The sequence below is a fragment of the Enhydra lutris genome, unplaced genomic scaffold, assembly GCF_002288905.1.
Source record: "Enhydra lutris kenyoni isolate GAN:26980312 unplaced genomic scaffold, ASM228890v2 scaffoldscaffold16, whole genome shotgun sequence".
Lineage (NCBI taxonomy): Eukaryota > Metazoa > Chordata > Mammalia > Carnivora > Mustelidae > Enhydra > Enhydra lutris.
The window spans coordinates 37,582,611-37,590,615 of NW_019154100.1; positions in this window are offsets into that span (position 1 = coordinate 37,582,611).

The following is an 8,005-nucleotide window of genomic DNA, read 5'->3' on the forward strand; positions in this document are numbered from 1 at the left end:
TAGCTGTGAAACTGCTGGTAACATCATTGAACCAAATGTTGTGTTTTTTAACTGACCAGATACAAACCCCTCTCTCTTCCTTTTCCAAGTCAGAGTGCTGCTGTGTGTCTTGAAAGGACACTTGATCAGCTTCGGAATTTGATTTGTTTCTTTATGCTACTAACACTAGCTTCACTGAAAACTATTATATAACAGAATGATGTAATGCAAAGAAATGTGTCATTTTCTCTTTTTTTTTATTATGTTCAGTTAGCCAGCATATAGTACATCATTAGTTTTTGATGTAGTACTAGTTCAACAATTCATTAGTTGTATATAACACCCAGTGCTCATAACAACGCACACCCTCTTTAATATACATCACTCGGTCACCCCATTACCCAAACCCCCATAACCCTCAGTTTGTTTCCCAGAGTCCAGAAATACTAAGGGGAGTTCTGTAAGCAGAGAGAAACCCCAGGAGTCACATAGACCAGAAAGAAACAGAAAACCTACAGAAACAGCAAGCTTACAGGCCAAAACAATGGCACTAAATTCATATCTTTTGATAGTTACTGTCATTTTCAATAGTATTCTGTAACGTCTTGTTTACATTTCTCCTTCTCTTCAATAATACTGATCGTTTTTGCTTGGTATCACTAGATTAATGCCAAGAATGAAAAAAGATTTGTCAGACATATGGGTAATAATTGGTGACAATCAACATGCAATTGAACGTTTTGAGATCTAGAGATAGCAAGGTACTTGTAGGCACTATTATTGTTGACAGAACTTCTTTACTTGGCTTAAAAGCACAGGTACCAGCTCCTTCTCCTCCTCCCACCTCCCATTTCATTCCACACATCCAGAATCCACTCTTTACACATTTGTGGAAATCAAAGCCTTTCCAAAGTCTTGGAAGTCTGATTCTCCAGAAAGTCTAGATAGGATTTCCTACCCCAAACTCATGTTACTGTTATAATGAGTAATGAGATAATCTCTGTTAAATTTTTCAGAGAAAGGGGTGCCTGGGTGGCTCAGTGGGTTAAAGCCTCTGCCTTGGGCTCAGGTCATGATCCCGGGGTCCTGGGATCGAGCCCCGCATCGGGCTCTCTGTTCAGCAGTGAGCCTGCTTCCTCCTCTCTCTCTGCCTGCCTCTCTGCCTACTTGTGATCTCTGTCTGTCAAATAAATAAATAAAATCTTTAAAAAAATTTTTTTCAGAGAAAAACCAGAAACCCTAAAGTATTGGTAGATATTAAGGGTGAAAGTCATAAGTTTCCATCTGTGGCATGTGTAATAGGTTTCTTAAAAAAAGGTATGTCCAAGTCCTAACCCTTAATACCTGTAAATATGACCTTACTTGGAAATAAGGCCTTTACACTAAGAACTGCAAAATGAAATCATCCTGGATTTGGAGCAGGCTTTAAACCTAGTGACTGATATCCTTTTAAGGAGTTAGGACACAGAAACACAGGAGAGAAGTTCATGCAAAGATGGAGGGTCATGCAGCTCCAAACCAAAAAACCATTCTAGACGCTAGAAGCTGAAAGAAGTAAGGAGATGTTATTCCTAGAGCATCTGATGGGATTGTGGCATTGTCAACACCCTGATTTTCAAATTCTGGCCCCCAGAACTGTGAGAGATTCTGTTTATGTTGTTTTTAGCCACCAAATTTGTGGTAATTTGTTACAACAGCCCTGGAAAACTAGTAGAGGTCTTTGTGCCAGGAAGTAAGGTGATGCTGTAATAAATAACTAAAAATGTAGAAGTTGATTTTGAACTGGGAAATGGGAGCAGTTGGAAGAAGTTTGATATGCATGATAGAGAAAGCCCAGATGGCACTGAAAAGATGGTTGGTAGAAACATGGCCTTAAAGGTGATTTTGGTGAGGGCTCAAAAGGGAGTGAAGAGTGCAGTAGAGAAATCTTCCATTGTTTTAAAAAATACATATATTGTCAGGGGCAGAATACTAACAAATATGAATGTTAAAGGTACTTCTGGTAATGTCTCAATGAATTGAGGAACACTTCATTGGAAACCGGACAAAAGGTGAGTCTTGTTATAGAATGGCAGAGAACTTGGCTAAGTCGTGTTCTGCTATGTGGAAAGCAGGACTCTAAGTGATGAATTTGAATATTCAGCTGAGGAGATTTCCAAGCTAAGTGTTGAAGATGTGGCCTGATTTCTCCTTGCTATTTATAGTAAGACACAAGAGGAAAGAGAATTGAAGTAGTAACTGCTGAGCAAGAAGGAAGCAACCCTTGGTGATCTGGGAGGTTCTCAGTGTAGCCCGATCACAAAGGCTGCTACAAATTATAAAATTGATTATGGAGAAAACATGTACTAGAGAAAGGGCCAGGGGTGTGGCTGGAAAACCTTCTTCTGAAGGGATGAAGTATGGGACACATAGGTCCAACTGGCCATTTTAGAAGACACCAGCAATAGATAGGGGGTTATCCGGAAAAGTTCTGTGGAGGACCCTCTTGTCTAACGTTGTGGATGCATGTGACAGACACTGTGGGCCTATAAGGTTTTTGAGAATGTTTCATCTCTAGAAACACAGCAAGGTTGAACTGAAGGGGAGAGACAGGGTTATAGAGAATGCTATGTAAAGATGAAGGCAGAGACTGGGGTTAAACCTACCACAAGCTAAGGAACCCCGGGAGCCACCTGAAGCTAGAAGCAAGGGCAGACTCTCTCGTGGAGCCTCAGGGGGAAGGTAGCCCTGCTGACACCTTGATTTTAGGCTTCTGGCCTTGGGACCTGGGAGAAAATAAATTTATGTTGTTTTAGGCTACCACCTTTGTGGTAATTTGTTATGGTATCTCTAGGAAACTAATACATCATCTCTTTCTTTATTTCTGGGTCTGCCAGTGCAAATAAAGGGACCTCTCTCACCTAAGCTCAGACTCTGAGTAGGTTAAATGCAGTCCCAGGTATACTGATTCTGGCCTTGGATATTCCAAGAGAATAAATCCCGCTTTTGTCTCCTGATAACTGTTTCTGTGAACAACCTGCAAAGCATTATACAGTGTAACAAAGCCTCATAGGCATCTAAATCTTATCATCTTGGCAATAATTAATTAAAAGTCATTTTAAGTGTTTTGAAAGACTTCTAAAAATTTACAGTCATGGGGGTCTAGGAGATGGGTGAAATATGAAAGGGATTAAGGAGGGCACTTGTCCTGATGAGCACTGGGTGATGAATGGAGTATTGAATCACTCTATGGTACAGCTGAAACTAATAATACACTGTATATTAACTCACTGGAATTTAAATAAAGACTGGACTTTAAAACTGAAAAAAAATTACAGTCAGGATGATAAATAAAAGATCACAGGTTCTTGTACATACCCTATCCAACTCTAATTGTCAGACTTCTTGGCTGGTGACAGTGAAACAATAAATGGCTCATTTGTTTCCAATTTCAAAACCTCTTAAACTTCAGTAGAGTAGGGACAAAAGTGCAGGACAAATTTTTGAGAATATCTGAGAAGAGTAGTGAATCTTTGGAGTATATTGTATGGATGCTGTTAGATTTGGTCTCTTTTTAAAATAATGGAAACTCATGTATGAATAGTTATTCCTTTAGCTATTAGAGTGAGTGAATGGAAATAAAAATTAGTAATAATTTTTTAATAACTCATCTCCTGGTCCATCATGTGTCTTAAGCACATAACAATAACAATTATAACAATATATAATTGATTATAACAAAAATAATGATTTACATTAATGTTCAACTTCACAATTTACAAAAGGTTTATTAATAAATTATGTATCTAGGTATATATAAAAATTGATTTTTACAACAGCTCTTTGCACTCTGTAAAGGAAGTTATCTTCACGACTTACAAATAAGGAAGTTGAGACACAGGCTTTCTCAGTTCACAAAGTAAGTATCAGAACATTGACCAGAACTCAGGACTCCTGATTTCAGCCAGTGATCCTTTGACCATTGACTGTGTAAACATTAACCAAATTATATGAATCTAATCAAGTTACAGATTTTATTACATTCCTATATTATGATTTGAAATTTTACGCATATGAAAAGCAATGTGCAAACCTCTTTGTTCAATGGTTTGCTTCTCTGAACACATGCTTTGATATTTTTTGGCTTGATAATGAAGGGAAGCAAAAGGTGGAGATGAGCTACATATCAATTTGTTTGTTTCATTGTGAAAAATGGCATGCTAATATTAATATCAGTAGTTTAAGGAGAAAATGCTCACATTGTGTTGGACATATTATGGTGCTTTTTTTTTATGATAAAAGAAGATGGAATAAATTTTTTTAATGTTATCTAGGACCTATGGGTGGAATTAGGTTGACCCAAAAGGGCAATTCATTATCACTAGAAGGCCAAAGAAACTTCTAGGAAATACTTTTAAAACATTTATATACTAAGTTCCTCTAAATCCTTAAGCAAGGAAAATGATTCATGATTCAATGCAATGAAAGACCAATGTGTTTTATCCTAGTAATTTGGCAGGTTTACAAAGGTAACCATTAAGGTATTTTTCCTTGAACAGAATGAATATGGACACATTTTGAGGGAACATTCAAAGACGTCCTTTAAAATTAATTATTCAGTTTTTTAAAAGAACCATTAAGGGATTAATGGTTTAGCTGAATTGATACCTGGGAAATAATCTCTCTCTAATAGAAATTTGCTTCAATACAGAATGCTTCCTAGAAAAATGCTAAAAATATAATAAATTAAGCATACCAGAGTCGTAACTATTTTCTCCTTGCTGCTGTTGATGATGGTACAATAGCGTATTTTCAGAATAACAGTTATTCAGGATATTTGCAACATTGGTGAGTTGAAAATACTTGTCTTTGGGAAATTTATACTTATGAGCCTGAAGGAAGTGGTTAGTCATGCAGTGTGATATGTTTCTATATACATATGTAAATGCACATAAAAACAAAATGAGAACCCCTACAGCATTTGAATGTTTAAATTAGAAATATAAACTTGAGAGTTAAGAAGTGCAAATGTTAATATTTTGTACCAACCTTGACATACATGGTGTTGCATAAGGAGCTTTTCTAAGATGACTATCATAAACATGGACACCTCAAGTGGGAGGTGGGAGCACATGCTGATGTTCTCAGAAGGGGCATAGTATGGACACTGTTGGGTCTGCAAGCTCAGGAGGTACTCTAGGAGAGACTGGGGATCTCAGGAAATGTAGAGTGATTGGCTCCCTTTTCCTGAATCCTAATGTGGGCTTTCCTTCCTGTCTATGATGAATAACTACTTCACATTTTCTCATTGAATTTATTTGCTCTGTAAAGTAAGTCAAAATTTGAATCTATTGGTTTGTCTGATTAAGGCCTCGATAGTAAGAAAAAGAAACAGGCCATTTGGGTTCATGTTTTCTTTTTAAAAGACAGTATTTGGTCATCCAAACTGGTTTGATAGTCAATGCATGGTTTTACTTTGCAGATGGATTTGAAGTTCCCAAATCACAGACATTAGTAACCACTCCTTTATTGTGGTTCTCATCTGAATATGCCAATAGAAAAGATAAAAGTCTTGTTTAAATTCTCTAAGGAGAGGATGCCAAAAAAGATTTAGAAATTCCTAATTCTTGTTTGCTTTCCCCACCACTAGCAACTGAGGCATGCAGCTGTGGTGTCATTGACCTGCCACTGTTTATTTTTCTTACCTCTGACAACTACTAGTTCCCTAGTCTTTTAATCTTTTTGGAGAGACTAGAATCCTGCTTAGAGCCCATTCTCTTCTTTGTGTTTCTGCTTATAGATCCAAAAATTTCTCTCTGGGGCATAGCCTTCCCTTTTCCCTTTGTTCAAGTTTGATGAGCTCACTCTATACACATAACTCCTAGGGCAGCTTTGCACAGTGGCTGAGGGGGGAAATTGATGGAAATATGTACGATAGAAAAAAATAATAGCTGGAAGAAGATACTGGGGTGGCTGTCCTAGGTATTAAAGCTCTTGATGGGGAGGGAATACCAAAACATAGTATTGAGTGGCCCATGAGCTCCTGAGAAGATTGACCCTCATTATGAGGAAGCTGGCAGGGCACATTGAAAAGATCTTTGTGTGCTCCTGGTGTTCCTCATAGATCTCAACTTGTGTTGATGCAACTGAAGAAATGACATGCTTAGCTATGGATACTCCTATCAAAATGCTGTCCTCTCCACTCAATGCCAAAAGCACCATCACCCCCTAGGAAAACACCAGTATCAACTCCATTGTGCCCTCTGTCTGAATTTCTTTAAATCACACAGGAGCCCAGGACCACAAGGATGCTCATTCTCAAAAAGCTTGAAATATTCTGTAATCAAGATTATCTTCCACCTTCCTCAACCCAAATCATTCCTCTTTACCCTCTGGAACACACTTCAGAAAAACCTCCCTTCACAGAATACTCTTCTCAGAGTATTCCCATCTTTAACTAAAATCTGACTTTCCCTTGAGGACACCTAAAAAGTCTTCTCAAGTAGCAGTGGCACCTTATACTACTGCGTCTGGACAGGATAATTGTCTTTCATGATTTTTGTTGCTATCAGACTTTTATTCCTTCTTCTCTTCTTCTTTCAAACCTCTGATTCCTTTTGAAGTTGATACCAGAAGATCACCTACTATCCCACCTTATTAAATAAAGTTTATCTAACCAACTTACAGACCATTTTTCTTCATTTTTTGAAGATTTTGTTATGCGATTCATTCCATCACTACTTCTGTCACAATTTTTTATTTTAATAATTCATGCACACAATCCTGCTAATATCCTGACTTTTTAGATCCTTGTTCTCTTTTTTGGCTAGAGTCTTATCCTCTGCATACTTTACCTATTCTCATGGGGTTATCCTAGACTTTGTTATTAGGTAGTAGCTCTCCCTCCACAATTTCAATGTCAAACAGCCCTCTCCCATCCAGTCTTCAGATTTTCTAACACATTCCTTCTATTTCTTTTTCCAAACAATTCACTGACCCATCTGAATTTTCAGTCCACTGGCCATACCACTTGTTCAACTCATACTTTTCTCATCTACCTCAAATTCTCATCTTCCTTCCTTTAAACTTAGATTCTATAGTTTATGCTTACCTCTAGCTTATGCCTTCATTTCCTTGGCCCTTTTCATTGCACCTTCTTATATGCTTGGAAAATCCAACTCTGGTCCTAACTCAGCTCTCAGTCTGCTCTGCATCTACACATGTCTGGAGAAAATGCCAGGACTCCCTGATCTTATCTCAAATAAGTGATCATTATCCACAAATCTGATCCTAGTTCTGTCCAACAACCCTATTGATTTTCTTTGTAAAATTTCTCTTACTCTGCTGGATAACTCTTTTAGACCTTCTTCGTCATTATCACCCATCCATCTCTGCCACCACCTCTCCCTAAGATAACAAACTTGCTTTCTATTTCACTGAAAACATAAAAACAATGAGAAGAGAACAGACACACACTGCCACAACAAAATCTATCCAACCACATGTTTAGTGACAGTGGAGGAACTCTCAGTGACCCTTATCTAAGGCTAGGTCTGTGAAAGAGGCACTAGGTTCTATGCTTTCAGCCCACCTTACGGCATGGCTCCTATAAGAGGTCATTCTCTCCTGCAGCACCCATTTTTCCTTCTTATCTTGATCATTCCCATCAGGTGATAAAGAGGCTGTAATATCATCTCAAAATAATCTAGCTTCTTTATTTCTCTCAACGTCCCCCCTTACCTAAGAGCTATCCTTGTATCCTCCCTATACCTTCGCTACGCCCAATTAGTTATGCCTCTTTCATCTGTTGTTTCCCACTGCCATTTAGCTCAGTCCCTTCCTGCCATCTCACTGAAATATTTGAATAGACTCCTATTACCTTTCCCTTCTTTGGTTCTCCAGCCCAAACAAGAACATTGGGTTATATCAACACATGATAAATATATGTAGATTTCAAGAATTTAATCTCATAAGTTTTTTTTTTTTATGTTCAGTATCTGAAAGAACAATTTCTATTACATTTTTCAAAAACTTTGTAAGGCTACTT